The sequence below is a fragment of the Pseudophryne corroboree genome, chromosome 4 (genome assembly GCF_028390025.1).
Source record: "Pseudophryne corroboree isolate aPseCor3 chromosome 4, aPseCor3.hap2, whole genome shotgun sequence".
NCBI classification, from domain to species: Eukaryota; Metazoa; Chordata; class Amphibia; order Anura; family Myobatrachidae; genus Pseudophryne; species Pseudophryne corroboree.
Window position 1 is genome coordinate 913,581,742 of NC_086447.1, and position 17,329 is coordinate 913,599,070.

The 17,329-nt window shown below is 49.0% G+C and overlaps 1 long non-coding RNA gene across 1 annotated transcript; it reads left to right on the plus strand.

The window, feature by feature from the left end:
- The first annotated feature begins 7,466 nt into the window (after nt 1-7,466).
- On the plus strand, nt 7,467-15,407 carry LOC134911890 (uncharacterized). Its single transcript, XR_010176938.1, has 3 exons — nt 7,467-7,713; nt 14,803-14,908; nt 15,091-15,407. It is a non-coding gene; the product is annotated as an uncharacterized LOC134911890 (long non-coding RNA).
- The last annotated feature ends 1,922 nt before the right edge of the window (nt 15,408-17,329 follow it).

The window sequence follows — 17,329 nt, forward strand, 5'->3', positions numbered from 1 at the left end:
ACTTATATCAAAAGGTTCAAGTTCAAGATGGAATCGCTCAGGGCGGTTATTGCGAGCCTGGACGAGGGGGATTACATGGTCTTCCTGGACATCAAGGATGCGTACCTACATGTCCCCATTTACCCTCCTCACCAGGAGTACCTCAGATTTGTGGTACAGGACTGTCACTATCAGTTCCAGACGCTGCCGTTTGGGTTGTCCACGGCACCGAGGGTCTTTACCAAGGTAATGGCCGAAATGATGATACTCCTTCGCAAGAAGGGAGTTTTAATTATCCCGTACTTGGACGATCTCCTGATAAAGGCGAGGTCCAAGGAACAGTTGGTAGTGGGGGTAGCGCTTTCTCGGGAAGTGCTACAACAGCACGGCTGGATTCTCAATATTCCAAAGTCACAGCTGGTCCCGACGACACGTCTTCTGTTCCTGGGAATGATTCTGGACACGGACCAGAAAAGAGTGTTTCTTCCAGTGGAAAAAGCCGAGGAGTTGTCATCTCTAGTCAGAGACATCCTAAAACCGGGACAGGTGTCGGTACATCAATGCACACGAGTCCTGGGAAAAATGGTAGCTTCGTACGAGGCAATTCCATTCGGAAGGTTCCACGCAAGTACTTTCCAGTGGGACCTGTTGGACAAATGGTCCAGGTCCCATCTCCAGATGCAACAGCGGATAACCCTGTCGGCAAGAATCAGGGTGTCGCTGCTGTGGTGGCTGCAGAGGGCTCATCTACTAGAGGGCCGCAGATTCGGAATACAGGACTGGGTCCTGGTGACCACGGATGCCAGCCTTCGGGGCTGGGGTGCAGTCACACAGGGAAGAAATTTTGCAAGGACTGTGGTCAAATCAGGAGATTTCGCTTCACATAAATATTCTGGAGCTAAGGGCCATTTACAATGCCCTAAGCCAAGCAAGACCCCTGCTTCAGAACCGGACGGTGCTGATCCAATCAGACAACATCACGGCGGTCGCCCATGTAAACAGACAGGGCGGCACAAGAAGCAGGAGGGCAATGGCAGAAGCCACAAGGATTCTCCGATGGGCAGAGAATCATGTGTTAGCACTGACAGCAGTATTCATTCCGGGAGTGGACAACTGGGAAGCAAACTTCCTCAGCAGGCACGACCTCCACCCGGGAGAATGGGGACTTCATCCAGAAGTCTTCCAGATGCTGGTAAACCGTTGGGAAAAACCACAGGTGGACATGATGGCGTCCCGCCTCAACAAAAAGCTAAAAAGATATTGCGCCAGGTCAAGGCACCCTCAGGCGATCGCTTTATGGTTTATGTGTTTCCTCCTCTGCCTCTCATACCCAAAGTACTGAGAATAATAAGAAGGCGAGGAGTGAGAACTATTCTTGTGGCTCCGGATTGGCCAAGAAGAGCTTGGTACCCAGAACTTAAGAGATGCTTGCAGAGAACCCTTGGCCTCTGCCGCTCAGACAAGACCTGCTGCAGCAGGGACCCTGTCTGTTCCAAGACTTACCGCGGCCGGTTGAACGCCGGATCCTAAAGGAAAAAGGCATTCCGGAGGAACTCATCCCTACCCTGATCAAAGCCAGGAAGGATGTCACCGCAAAACATTATCACCGCATTTGGCGAAAATATGTTGCTTGGTGTGAGGCCAAGAAGGCCCCAACGGAGGATATTCAACTGGGTCGATTCCTGCAAGCAGGTGTGACATTGGGCCTCAAATTGGGGTCCATTAAGGTCCAGATCTCGGCCCTGTCGATTTTCTTCCAGAAAGAACTGGCTTCACGGCCTGAAGTTCAGACTTTTGTCAAGGGAGTTCTGCATATTCAGCCTCCTTTTGTGCCCCCAGTGGCACCTTGGGATCTCAATGTGGTTTTGGAGTTCCTGAAATCACATTGGTTTGAGCCACTTAAGACTGTGGATTTAAAATATCTCACGTGGAAAGTGGTTATGTTGTTGGCTCTGGCTTCGGCCAGACGTGTGTCAGAATTGGCGGCTTTGTCCTGTAAAAGCCCCTATCTGATTTTCCATATGGATAGGGCAGAGTTGAGGACTCGTCCTCAGTTTCTCCCGAAGGTGGTATCAGCTTTTCACTTGAACCAATATTGTGGTGCCTGCGGCTACTAGGGACTTGGAGGATTCCAAGTTTCTGGACGTAGTCAGGGCCCTGAAAATTTATGTTTCCAAGACGGCTGGAGTCAGGAAAACGGACTCGCTGTTTATTCTATATGCACCCAACAAGCTGGGTGCACCTGCTTCTAAGCAGACTATCGCGCGCTGGATTTGTAGCACTATTCAGCTGGCGCATTCTGCGGTGGGACTACCGCAGCCTAAATCTGTAAAAGCCCATTCCACAAGGAAGGTGGGCTCATCTTGGGCGGCTGCCCGAGGGGTCTCGGCTTTACAACTTTGCCGAGCTGCTACTTGGTCAGGGGCAAACACGTTTGCTAAATTTTAGAAATTTGATACCCTGGCTGAGGAGGACCTGGAGTTCTCTCATTCGGTGCTGCAGAGTCATCCGCACTCACCGGTAATTCTATTTCTCGTAGTCCGTAGTGGATGCTGGGCGCCCATCCCAAGTGCGGATTGTCTGCAATACTTGTAAATAGTTATTGTTACACAAATCGGGTTGTTGTTGCGAGCCATCTGTTCAGAGGGTCCATTGTTATCATACTGTTAACCGGGGTTCCTATCACGAGTTATATGGTGTGATTGGTGTGGCTGGTATGAGTCTTACCCGGGATTCAAAATCCTTCCTTATTGTGTCAGCTCTTCCGGGCACAGTGTCCTAACTGAGGCTTGGAGGAGGGTCATAGGGGGAGGAGCCAGTGCACACCAGGTAGTCCTAAATCTTTCTTTAGAGTGCCCAGTCTCCTGCGGAGCCCGTCTATTCCCCATGGTCCTTACGGAGTCCCCAGCATCCACTACGGACTACGAGAATTAGATTTACCGGTGAGTAAATTCTTATTTTTCCCCTAGATTGGAGACTGGATGATCACATTTGAGGGCAGATTTAACTATTAGTGGAACCTGCCGAGGCGCCTTTTGTGGTGAAAGGCTGATTCAGTGTGTGTATGTGTGTGTGTGTATATATAATATACTGCTCAAAAAAATAAAGGGAACACTAAAATAACACGTCCTAGATCTGAATGAATGAAATATTCTTATTAAATACTTTGTTCTTTACATAGTTGAATGTGCTGACAACAAAATCACACAAAAATTATCAATGGAAATCAAATTTATTAACCCATGGAGGTCTGGATTTGGAGTTAATAAATTTAGCCAATATGGTTAATATATAGCCAATATATGTGTGTTTGTGCTCTTAGTGTCTGTGTGATGAGCTACTAGATGTTAATATGTAAAAATCTTTTAATAGACTTAATGTCCAAAATTCATGGACTCTCCTCTATTCGGGTAGCTGCTGTTTCTCTTACGTCCTAGAGGATGCTGGGGACTCTGTAAGGACCATGGGGATAGACGGGCTCCGCAGGAGACATGGGCACTTTAAGAAAGAACTTTAGGCATGGGTGTACACTGGCTCCTCCCTCTATGCCCCTCCTCCAGACCTCAGTTTATTACGGTGCCCAGAGGAGACTGGGTGCATTACAGGGAGCGCTCCTGAGTTTTCCTGAAAAGAAAGTATTTTGTTAGGTTTTTATTTTCAGGAAGCCTGCTGGCAACAGACTCCCTGCAGCGAGGGACTGAGGGGAGAGAAACAGACCTACTTTAATGTCAGGCTCTGTTTCTTAGGCTACTGGACACCATTAGCTCCAGAGGAAGTCGGAACACAGTTCTCACCCTGGGGTTCGTCCCAGAGCCGCGCCGCCGTCCGCACAGAATCGGAAGATAGAAGCCGGGTTAGTATGAGAAGAAAGAAGACTTCAAAGGTGGCAGAAGACTTCAGATATTCACTGAGGTAACGCACAGCGGTAGCGCTGTGCGCCATTGCTCCCACAAAGCACACACACAGCAGTCACAGTAAGGGCGCAGGGGCCGCCCTGGGCAGCAATAAGGACCTCCAAATCTGGCAATAAGTATATATACAGGCTGGGCACTGTATATAAAAGAGATCCCCCACCTGAGGGGGCGGAGCTTGTTCCTCAGCACTCACCAGTGCCATTTTCTCCACAGCACGCTGCTGAGAGGAAGCTCCACGGACTCTCCCCTGCTTACCACAGTGAAGGAGGATTTTAAAGAAGGAGGGGGGCACATATTTTGGCACAAATACATAAACACAGCGCTATCTGGGTAAACATACTGTGTTTCCTGGGTTATTGGCGCTGGGTGTGTGCTGGCATACAATCTCTCTGTCTCTCCAAAGGGCCTTGTGGGGGAACTGTCTTCAGATAAGAGGATTCCCTGAGTGTGTGGTGTGTCGACATGTCTGAGATAGAAGGCTTTCCTAGTGAGGAGGTGGAGCAAATAAAGGTGGTGTCTCCGTCGGCAACACCGACACGACTTGGATATGTGGAATGTTTTAAGTAGTAGTGTAAATTTATTACACAAAAGGTGGACAGAGCTGAGTCCAGGAATTATGCAGAGAGTCAGGCCCTGCCTGCCTCTATGTCTTAGGGACCCTCGGGGTCTCAAAAGCGCCCACTATCCCAAATGGTAGACACTGATGCCGATACGGATTCTAACTCTAGTGTCGACTACGATGATGCAAAAGTGCAGCCAAATATTGGCTAAAAGTATTCAATATATAATTATTACAATAAAGTGTCCCTGACACGAGGGTACACATGTATAAGGGAAAGAAACCTGAGGTAACCTTTACCCCTTTTCATGACCTGAACGAGTTATTTGAAAAAGCTTGGGAATCTCCAGACAAGAAACTGCAGATTGCCAAAAGGATTCTTATAGCGTATCCTTTCCCGGTCGAGGACAGGATACGGTGGGAATCCTCCCCAAGGGTAGACAAGACGTTGACACGCTTATCCAAAAAGGTACCTTATTCAGACCGGCGATAGCACCGGTTTGGGTTTGTAGCGCTGTAACATCGTGGACGGATACCTTATCGACAGAATACCTTAGATAAAGATACCCTTTTATTAACCCTGGGTCATATTAAGATGCTGTTCTATATATGAGGGATGCTCAAAGAGATTCTAGAGTCAACGTTATGTCCATTTCTGCTAGACGAGTCCTATGGACCCGGCAATGGACAGGTGATGCTGACTCAAAGAAGCATATGGAGGTTTTACCTTACAGGGGTGATGAATTGTTTGGGGACGATCTCTCGGACCTGGTCTCCACAGCTACGGCAAGTGTATACATTTTTTGCCTTATATTCGCTCACAGCCTGAGAAAGCGCCACATTATCAAATGCAGTCCTTTCGGTCACAGAGTAACAAGGAAGCACGGGGATCGTCCTTTCTTGCCAGATGTAAGGGCAAAGGGATAAAGCTGCCAACCACAGCTAGTTTCCAGGAGCAGAAGTCCTCCCCGGCCTCTACAAAGTTCACAGCATGACGCTGGGGCTCCGCTGAGGGAGTCCGCCCCACTGGGGGCACGTCTTCGACTTTACAGCCACATCTGGGTTCGCACACAGGTGGATCCCTGGGCAATAGAAATTGTCTCCCAAGGTTACAAGCTGGAATTCGAAGAGGTGCCCCCTCGCCGGTTTTTCAAATCGGCCCTACCTGCTTCTCCCCCAGGGAGGGAGATAGTTTTAAATACAATTTTAAAAATTGTGTCTTTCACAGGTGCTGGTCAAAGTTCCCCTGCTTCAACAAGGGAGGGGGTATTACTCAACCCTATTTGTAGTCCGAAACCGGACGGTTCGGTCAGACCCATTTTAAATTTAAAATCCTTAAACCTATACTTGAAAAGGTTCAAGCTCAAGATGGAATCGCTCAGAGCGGTCATCGCCAGCCTAGAAGGGGGGATGTTATGGTATCCCTGGACCATACCTTCATGTTCCCATATATCCACCTTATCAGGCGTACCTGAGATTTGCGGTACAGGATTGTCATTACCAATTGCTGACGTTGCCGTTTGGGCTTTCCACGGCCCCGAGGATTTTCACCAAGGTAATGGCGGAAATGATGGTGCTCCTGCGCAAGCAGGCTGTCACAATTATCCCATACTGGGACGATCTCCTGATAAAAGCAAGAACAGTTATTGAACAGCGTGTCACTTTCACTGAAGGTGTTACAGCAACAGGGCGGGATTCTCAATATCCTGAAGTCAGAGACCTATTGCAGCCAAAACAGGTGTCGGGGCATCACTGCACTCGAATCCTGGGAAAGATGGTGGCATCTTACGAGGCCACTCCCTTCAGCAGGTTCCATGCGAGGACTTTCCAATGGGACCTACTGGACAAGTGGTCCGGGTCACATCTACAGATTCATCAGCTGATCACCCTATCCCCCAGGGCCAGGGTATCTCTCCTGTGGTGACTGCAGAATGCTCCCCTTCTGGAGGGACGCAGTTTCGGCATTCAGGACTGGGTTCTGGTGACCACGGACGCGAGCCTCCGAGGTTGGGGAGCAGTCACAAAAAGGAAAAAGGCTTCCAAGGACTCCGGTCAAGTCAAGAAACTTGTCTTCACATCAACATCCTGGAACTGAGGGCCATATACAACGCACTTCGTTAAGCGGAGACTTTGCTTCGCGACCTACCGGTTCTGATCCAGTCAGACAACATCACCGCAGTAGCTCATGTGAACCGCCAAGGCGGCACAAGGAGCAGAATGGCAATGGCGAAAGCCACCAGGATTCTTTGCTGGGCGGAAAATCATGTGGGCGCACTGTCAACAGTGTTCATTCTAGGAGTGGACAACTGGGAAGTAGACTTCCTCAGCAGACACGATGTGCGTCCAGGAGAGTGGGGACTTCTTCAGGAAGTCTTCGCACAGATTGCAAGTCAGTGGGGCCTGCCCCAGATAGACATGATGGCGTCCCACCTAAACAAAAAAACTACAGAGGTATTGCGCCAGGTCAAGAGACCCTCAGGCGGTGGCAGGGGACGCCCTAGTGACACCGTGGGTGTTCCAGTCGGTCTATGGGTTTCCTCCTCTTCCTCTCCTCCCCAAGGTGTTGTGAATAATAAGGAAAAGAGTACAGACGATTCTCATTGCTCCAGATTGGCCGCGAAGGGCCTGGTATCCGGATCTGCAATGCTTACAGAAGATCCGTGGCCTCTTCCTCTTCGTCAGAACCTGTTACAACAGGGGCCCTGTCTGTTCCAAGACTTACCGCAGCTGCGTTTGACAGCATGGCGGTTGAACACCGGATCCTAGCAAAAAAAGGGCATTCCGGATGAGGTCATTCCTACTCTGATAAAGGCTAGGTAGGACATGACAGCTAAACATTATCACCGTATATGGCGAAACTATGTTTCTTTTTCATCCACTAGGGGTCACTGGAGTACTCTTGGGGATATGGACTGGGCGTAGCCAGAAATGGCACATATTTAAATATTTAAATTAGTAACTGACCATCCCCTCCATATTCCCACAGAGCCTTCAGTATTTTCCTGTGCCTCTAATCGGAAGGTACTGTGGACTGAATGTCCTTCGATTCTTCAAGCAAGATTATATATATTTTGGTTTTTCAACTTGATCCCTTCCCAACTGATCAGAGAAGTTCGGGTTAAGGATCATTGGTGCTGCATTAGTCAGCAGATGGTCTGCCGGTGCTCATACAAAGGGCCCCGCCATTGACCAAAATCATCCACTGGCTGCACACGGATGCAGGACGGCGCTTACAGAGAAGTCCCGTCATGGCCTCCGCAGGTGGTGCAGGTACTGAGCGGTAGGCAGCTCTCACTGCCACCGCTCACTTACTTACTTTTTCTGTCCCTTGCAGGCGGTCAGCTCACGCTGCCGCCCATTATGGGGGGACTGTATGTTTCTATACTTTAATGGCTATGTGTCTGTGTATATACAAAACGTTCCCCTGCTGCCTGCCACTAGTAAAACCCCTTGCTGCCACTATAATTCTCCACTTGCAGAGGGAGCCAGCGAGCGAACCCCGGCACTGCGCAGGCCGCTCTACGCTTCCTGGGTCACCCGGCGCCGCTGGCTGCTTGCAGGGGTAGCTAGCGAGCAGTTTCCGCCACTACCGCAGGAACGCTCGCCGCTCTCCGGCGTCCGCGTAACCTTCCTCCTCCCTACCCCGGTATGGCTCTGGTGGGCTGAGCGGCTGAGCTGACCGCGGACAGCTGCTGCCGCGGCCCGCTCTGACAGCCGCTCACCAATCTCCAACGTGCAGTCCTTCAACGGCCGCGGTAAGACTTGCACTCCCCGTCTCCCGTCTGCTGAACAACGTGGGGGGAGCAGTGTGGGGGAAGTTGGCAGCCAGAATATAGGCTGCATCTGCAAATAATACTCTTCTGCAGGAGAGAGAGGGGGGGAGGAAGCCCGCAGAGAGGCCCCAATAACTAAGCTGCGTTTAGGCAGCAAAATCATCAGGATTTTAAGCCTGTGGCCAATATCAGAGTCTCTGTTACATATACAATATAACTGTTGTGTATATATATATATATATATATATATAAAAATGTATTTCTCTAATGTCCTAGTGGATGCTGGGGACTCCGTAAGGACCATGGGGAATAGACGGGCTCCGCAGGAGACTGGGCACTCTAAGAAAGATTTAGTACTACTGGTATGCACTGGCTCCTCCCTCTATGACCCTCCTCCAGACCTCAGTTAGAATCTGTGCCCGGCCAGAGCTGGGTGCTTTTAGTGGGCTCTCCTGAGCTTGCTAGAAAAGAAAGTATTTTAGTTAGCTTTTTTATTTTCAGAGAGCTTCAGCTGGCAACAGACTCTCTGCTACGTGGGACTGAGGGGAGAGAAGCAAACCTACTAACTGCGGCTAGATTGCGCTTCTAGGCTACTGGACACCATTAGCTCCAGAGGGTTCGAACACAGGATCTTAACCTTGGTCGTCTGTTCCCGGAGCCGCGCCGCCGTCCCCCTCGCAGAGCCAGAAGACAGAAGCCGGCAGAAGCAAGAAGACATCGAAATTGGCGGCAGAAGACTCCTGTCTTCACATGAGGTAGCGCACAGCACTGCAGCTGTGCGCCATTGCTCCCACACTAACCCACACACTCCGGTCACTGTAGGGTGCAGGGCATAAGGGGGGGCGCCCTGGGCAGCAATTAAGTACCTCCTGGCAAAAGCAGCATATATACAGTTGGACACTGTTATATGCATGAGCTCCCGCCATTAATTTTACACAAAATTGCGGGAGAAGCCCGCCGCTGAGGGGGCGGGGCCTTCTTCCTCAGCACTCACCAACGCCATTTTCTCTCCATAGCTCCGCTGAGAGGAAGCTCCCCAGGTTCTCCCCTGCACGATAGAGAGGGTGAAAAAGAGAGGGGGGGGGGGGCACATAAATTTGGCGTAAAAATAATATAACAGCAGCTACTGGATTAACACTAAGTTACTGTGTGATTCCTGGGTCATATAGCGCTGGGGTGTGTGCTGGCATACTCTCTCTCTGTCTCTCCAAAGGGCCTTGTGGGGGAACGGTCTTCAAATAGAGCATCCCCTGTGTGTGTGGTGTGTCGGTGCGTGTGTGTCGACATGTCTGAGGTAAAAGGCTACCATAAGGAGGAGATAGAGCAAATATGTGTGTGAGAAGGTGTCTCCGTCGACAACGCAGACACCTGTTTGAATATGTGTAAGTGCTGAGGTGAATTTATTGCACAAAAGATTAGAGAACAGACAGGAAATCTACCCATGTCTGTCCCTATGGCACAGAGACCTTCAGAGTCTCACAATGCTCACTATCCAAAATAATAAACACTGATATTGACACAGAGTTTGACTCCAGTGTCGACTACGATAATGTAAAGTTACAGCCAAGATGGCTGAAAGGTATTCAATATATGATTATTGTAATAAAAGATGATTTGCATATCACTGATGACTCATTTGTCCCTGACACAAGGGTACACATGTTAAGGGAAAGAAAGCTGAGATAAATTTCCCTCCTCTCATGAGGAAAAAGAGCGGGAATCTCCTGACAAGAGACTGCAGCTTCCCACAAAAAATTCTCAGGCAGTATCCTTTCCCCACTAGGGCCAGGATGTGTTGGGAATCTTCCCCTAGGGTGTCCTGTTTGCACAGAAGGTAGCACTAACTAGTGATAATGCAGATAGCGTGCACGTTCTAGTATACTACTCAGACCAGCGATTGTGTCGGCATGGGTTTAAAGCGCTGTGGCAGCGTGGACAGGTACCTTATCAGCAGAGATTGAGACCCTAGTATGCATATAGATATATATATATATATGTATATATAGATATATATATATATATATATATTATAGATGCTGTCTTAAGTGATATATATATATATATATATATATATATTATATAAAACATGCCCAAAGAGACATGAGTATACTGGGTCCTAGAGTCAAAGCTATGTTGATTTCTGCTTGACGTGTCCTGTAGAATATGCAATGGACAGATGATGCCGACTTAAAGGCTGAGGATTGTGTGGAGAAGGGTTCTCGGACCTGGTCTACACAGCTATAGCTGGTAATTCTGATATTTTGCCTTATATTCCTGCACAGCCCAGGAAAGCACAACATTATCAAATGCAGCCTTTCGAATAAAGAAACAAGAAAGTCCGAGGTGCGTCCTTTCTTGCCAGAGGCGGTTGCAGAGGAAAGAAGCTGCACAACACAGCTAGTTCCCAGGAACAGAAGTCCTCCCCGGCCTCTACAAAAATCCACTGCATGTCGCTGGGGCTCCACAGGCGGAGCTAGGCCCGGTGGGGGCACGCCTTCGTCAGTTCAGCCACAAGTGGGTTCACTCCCTGTTAGATCCCTGGGCAATAGATATTGTGTCTCAGGGATACAAGCTGGACTTTGAGAAGATGCCCCCTCACCGACGGCCCTGCCGGCTTCCCCCCACGAGAGCGAAAACAGTGTTAACTGCAATTCATAAATTGTATCTTCAACAGGTGGTGGTCAAGGTTCCCCTCCTTCAACAAGGAGGGGGTTATTATTCGACCATGTTGTAGTCCCAAAACCAGACGGTTCGTCGGACCCATATTGAATTTAAAATCCCTGAACATATACCTGAAAGGGTTCAAGTTCAAGATGGAATCGCTAAGAGCGGTTATTGCAAGCCTGAAAGGGGGAGATGTTATGGTGACTCGGGACATAAATGATGCATACCTTCATGTCCCCATTTATCCACCTCATCAGGTGTACCTCAGAATTGCGGTACGGGATGGTCATTACCAATTTCAGACGTTGCCGTTTGGTCTCTCCATGGCCTTGAGAATATTCACCAAGGTAATGGCGGAAATGATGGTGCTCCTGCGGAAGCAAGGTGTCACTATTATCACGTACTTGGACAATCTCCTCATAAAAGCGAGCAGTTGCTGAACAGCGTATCACTTTCTCTGGAAGTGAAACGGCAACACGGCCGGATTCTATATATTCCAAAGTCGCAGTTGGTTCTTACAGCTCATCTGCCTCTCCTAGGCATGATCCTAGACACAGGCCAGAAAAGGGTTTATCTCCCGATAGAGAAAGCTTGTGACACTGGTCAGGAATCTATTAAAACCAAAACAGGTGTCAGTGCATCACTGCACTCGAGTCCTGGGAAGGAGGGTGGCATCATTCGAGGCCATTCCCTTCAGCAGGTTCCATAGGAGGACCTTCCAATGGGACTTACTGGACAAGTGGTCCGGATTACATCTTCGGATGCATCGGTTAATCACCCTATCTCCCAGAGCCAGGGTGTCTCTCCTGTGGTGGCTGCAGAGTGCTCACCTTCTCAAAGGTCGCAGATTCGGCATTCAGGACTGGGTCCTGGTGACCACGGATGCAAGCCTCCAAAGGTGGGGGGCAGTCACACAGGGAAGAAATTTCCAAGGCTGTGGTCAAGGCAGGAGACTTGCCTTCACATCAATATCCTGGAAGTAAGGGCCATATACAACGCCCTAAGTCAAGCGGAGATCCTGCTTCGCGACCAACCGGTTCTGATCCAGTCAGACCGCAGTGGCTCATGTAAACCGCCAAGGCGGCACAAGGAGCAGGGTGGCGATGGTAGAAGCCACCAGAATTCTTCGCTGGGCGGAGAATCACGTAAGCACACTGTCAGCAGTGTTCATCCTGGGAGTGGAAAACTGGGAAGCAGACTTCCTCAGCAGGCACGACCTCCACCCTGGAGAGTGGGGACTTCATCAGGAAGTCTTCACGCAGATTGCAAATCGATGGGAACTGCCACAGGTGGACATGATGGCGTCCCGCCTCAACAAAAAGCTAAAAAGGTATTGCGCCAGGTCAAGGGACCCTCAGGCGATAGCTGTGGACGCACTAGTAACACCGTGGGTGTTCCAGTCGGTCTATGAGTTTCCTCCTCTTCCTCTCATACCAAAGATGCTGAGAATTGTAAGAAAAAGAGGAGTGAGAACAATACTCAGTGTTCCGGATTGGCCAAGAAGGACTTGGTACCCGGAACTGCAAGAAATGCTCACAGAGGACCCATGGCCTTTGCCTCTCAGACAGGACCTGTTGCAACAGGGGCCCTGCCTGTTTCAAGACTTACCGCGGCTCCGTTTGACGGCATGGCGGTTGAACGCCGGATCCTAGCGGAAAAAGGCATTCCGGATGCAGTTATTCCTACGCTGATAAAGGCTAGAAAGGACGTGACAGCAAAGCATTATCACCGTATATGGCGTAAATATGTTGCTTGGTGTGAGGCCAGGAAGGACCCTACAGAGGAATTCCAGCTGGGTCGATTTCTGCACTTCCTACAGTCAGGAGTGACTATGGGCCTAAAATTAGGGTCCATAAAGGTCCAGATTTCGGCCCTATCCATTTTCTTTCAAAAAGAACTGGCTTCACTGCCTGAGGTTCAGACGTTTGTTAAGGGAGTGCTGCATATTCAGCCCCCTTTTGTGCCACTGGAGGCACCTTGGGATCTTAACGTGGTGTTGGGTTTCCTGAAATCCCACTGGTTTGAGCCACTTAAGACTGTGGAGCTAAAATGTCTCACGTGGAAAGTGGTCATGCTGTTGGCCTTAGCTTCGGCTAGGCGTGTGTCAGAATTGGCGGCTTTGTCATGTAAAAGCCCCTATCTGGTTTTCCATATGGATAGGGCAGAATTGCGGACTCGTCCGCAATTTCTGCCAAAGGTGGTGTCATCTTTTCATTTGAACCAACCTATTGTGGTGCCTGCGGCTACTCGTGACTTGGAAGACTCCAAGTTGCTGGACGTAGTATGGGCTTTGAAGATGTATGTCACCAGAACGGCTGGAGTCAGGAAGACTGACCCGCTGTTTATCCTGTATGCATCCAACAAGCTGGGTGCTCCTGCTTCAAAACAAACTATTGCTCGCTGGATCTGTAACACAATTCAGCAGGCTTATTCTGCGGCTGGATTGCCGCATCCAAAATCAGTGAAAGCCCATTCCACAAGGAAGGTGGGCTCTTCTTGGGCGGCTGCCCAAGGGGTCTCGGCATTACAGCTTTGCCGAGCTGCTACTTGGTCGGGTTCAAACACTTTTGCAAAATTCTACAAGTTTGATACCCTGGCTGAGGAGGACCTTGTGTTTGCCCATTCGGTGCTGCAGAGTCATCCGCACTCTCCCGCCCGTTTGGGAGCTTTGGTATAATCCCCATGGTCCTTACGGAGTCCCCAGCATCCACTAGGACGTTAGAGAAAATAAGATTTTACTCACCGGTAAATCTATTTCTCGTAGTCCATAGTGGATGCTGGGCGCCCGTCCCAAGTGCGGACTTTCTGCACTACGTGTATATAGTTATTGCTTAATAAAGGGTTATGTTATGTAGGCATCCATTGGTTGATGCTCTGTTGTTTGTTCATACTGTTAACTGGGTAAGTTTATCACAAGTTGTACGGTGTGATTGGTGTGGCTGGTATGAGTCTTACCCTGGATTCCAAAATCCTTTCCTTTTAATGTCTTCTCTTCCGGGCACAGTTTCCTTAACTGAGGTCTGGAGGAGGGGCATAGAGGGAGGAGCCAGTGCACACCAGTAGTACTAAATCTTTCTTAGAGTGCCCAGTCTCCTGCGGAGCCCGTCTATTCCCGGTATCCGGACTCCAGGACGACAGCACAAAGGTCGACACACTTTAGGTCGACGCCAACTGGTCGACACACCTTAGGTCGACATGGACAAAAGGTCGACATGGTCAGAGGGTCGACAGGAACAAGGTCGACATGGAAAAACGTCGACATGAGTTTTTCACGATTTTTTTCTTTTTTTGAACCTTTTCATACTTAACGATCCACGTGGACTACGATTGAAACGGTAAAGTGTGCCGAGCGAAGCGTTAGCGGAGCGTAGGCACCATGCCCGAAGCATGGCGAGCGGATGCGGTGCACTAATTCGGGTTCCCGGTCACTCTACGAAGAAAACGACACCAAAAAAACATTAAAAACTCATGTCGACCTTTTTCCATGTCGACCTTGTTCCTGTCGACCTTTTGACCATGTCGACCTAAGGTGTGTCTACCAATTGGCGTCGACCTAAAGTGTGTCGACCTTTGTGCTGTCGACCCTGAGTCCCAGACCCCTATTCCCCATGGTCCTTACGGAGTCCCCAGCATCCACTACGGACTACGAGAAATAGATTTACTGGTGAGTAAAATCTTATTATTTATATATATATATGTGTATGTATGTGTGTATATGTGTTTGTGTGTTTACACACTGATGGTATACAGATAGGTGTGTCTGTGTATATACATATGCATGTATTAATATATATCTATATCTATATGTTTATATGTTTATATGTTTATTCCCTTGGATTAATCCCAATCTCTGCCTAATTGAACAAAAAGTGTCCTTTAATTAATAAAGGTTATTAAACGTTTTTTTAATTAGGTATGGTCCTCGCTGTATCAATCAAGTCCCATTGAAATATTGAAACGTTGTTCATACATCTTTGAATGACCTTTTATGTGCTGACAATATGTTCTGAAATGAAGAGGTATGTTTTTTACAACCTGTGCTTTTTGGTTCTCTTTTTTCCTCTTTCTTCATGTTATTTATTCTGTTTTCCTCCTCATGTTGTTATGTCATGTTCTTTTGATACCAATATGTCATGTTATATGTGAATGTAAGATGCTTATTGCTATGTATTTGTTTTGAGTTATTATTCTACAATTGTAGATTTTACCCCTGATGAAGTCTTGGAACAAGACGAAACGCGTTGGGTTATTTATCTATCTATTATCTGATGTTACCTCCGAATCTGCAATAAGGAGAAGGAGGAAATCGTAGTGATATATCTACGCTTTTTCCTCATCACTACAAACTGATTGTTCAAATTGTGCGACAAATGTAAATGTATCAACTCTGTATACTTATGAACATTTGTGTCGGGTTTATATGTTGTTTTAATAAATTTTTATGTTAGTATTTGTTATCTGATGTAATTTATCCGGAGAGTACTGTAAGGGTCCGTTTTTAGGTAGGGCGTTGATATAACTCCCTTGGCGCCATCTCCTCTATTTCGTTTCATATTTTCACACATTTAGTTCCTCCTAACAGGGAACTTAGAGGATACAGGCAGCCATATAATTAATTAATTTTAGTGTTTTATTTGAAATAGCGCAAGCGCAGTGGGAGAGTAATTCTTGTCATATATATATATATATATATATATATATATCAGGGACGTGCAGTGAGTAAAATAATACAAAGAAGATACTTATGACACATAAGTATATTCTTTATTATTTTACCTATCATTAAACTGTTCCTAATCAGTTTGGGAGGCACCGATCGTGGTGCCTCCCGTAGTGATTAGGAAAAGTATGGGGGGCGGGCGCAGGCGGGCCCTAGCAATGGGCTGGAAAAGCCCATTGAAATAACATGGGAAAGCGGCACCATTAGTGGTGCCGCTTTCCTACAGGGACGTGCTTTCAACCTATGAAAGCACGTCCCTGTGAGTGAGGCCACAGTGATTGGCCAGCGGATCCGTCACTGGATCCGCTGTCAATCACTGTATGGGGCGGCATCGGTACCTGCGGAGGTGCGGGCGGCGGAGGTGCGGGATGCGTCGGGCCGGGCGGCGGAGGTGCTGGCGGCGGAGAGGCGGGCGGCGGTAGCGGCGGCGAGACGCGCTTTCAGGCTCCTTGTGCAGAGTTTGGCAGCGGAAGCGGTACCCATTTCAAAAATGGCGCCTCAGCGTAATTTTTGAAATTCAAGATGGCCGCCGCGAACCAATCATGGCTCGCCGCGTCATCGCCCCGCCCCCTCCCGCTGACTTATATAAGTCAGCGCGAGGCAGTGGCTGTGAGTCCGACGGCGGAGGAGGAGCGGAGAAGAGCCGTGGAAGCCGTAGAAGTCCTGCAAAAGAGCTTAGCAGCCGCCGCCCACCAGGTGAAGATGCTGGAAGTCCTGGGAAGGCGGCGGCCATGCAAAAGAGCTTAAAGGCCGCCGCCTCCCAGGTGAAGACGTCGTGGAAGTCCTGGATGGGCGGCGGCTATGCAAAAGAGCTTAGCAGCCGCCGCCCACCAGGTGAAGACGCCGGAGGAAGACCCCAGAAGCCCTGGGGAGGTGGCGCCCTCCCAGGTGAAGACGCCGGAAGCCCTGGTAAGGCGGCGGCCATGCAAAAGAGCTTAAAGGCCGCCCCCAGGTGAAGACCCAGTTTAATAAAAGATTTTTTACAGAATATGTTGTGGTTTTTTTTTTATATTTTCTTTACAGGTGGACTACAGGTGCCAGCGGGCCCTTTATGTCCGGGCATGCTGGCACTTGTGGTTCTCCAAGTGCCAGCATGCTGGGGCAGGCTTGCTGGGACCTGTAGGCCACCTGTAAAGAACAATATTACTATTCTTTGCCGGTGGACTACAGGTGCCAGCGGGCCCTTTATGTTCGGGCATGCTGGCACTTGTGGTTCTCCAAGTGCCAGCATGCTGGGGCAGGCTTGCTGGGATCTGTAGGCCACCTGTAAAGAACAGAACATACAATGAACCCCGCACCCACCGCCACCATGGGTGCGGGGCATAGCACTGGGCTATCAGCACAGTGCTGGTTGTTGCTCGGGAAGGGGGACCCCATTTTGATTTTTTGGGGGCCCCACTTTCCGTGGAATTCCAGCCCTGGGCTGACTGGTTTGGGGGGTGTTTAATGGCATGGCAGGGGACCCCACACTGAGTGTCTCCCCTGCTATGGCATTATCCCCCCTGGCTGGTTCTGCCTGGTGCTGGTTTTAGTGGTGTGGAGGGACTGCACTTTTTTTTTTCTTTTTCGGTGGGGGGGGGGGGGTGTTTAGCTGCAGTGCCTCCCCAGGCCCTGACCTCACCGCACGTCACTGATATATATATATATATATATATATATATATCTCCTATATATTAGCCCAAGTCTGTGACTCTGTGCCTGGCCGTAACGCTGGGAGGAG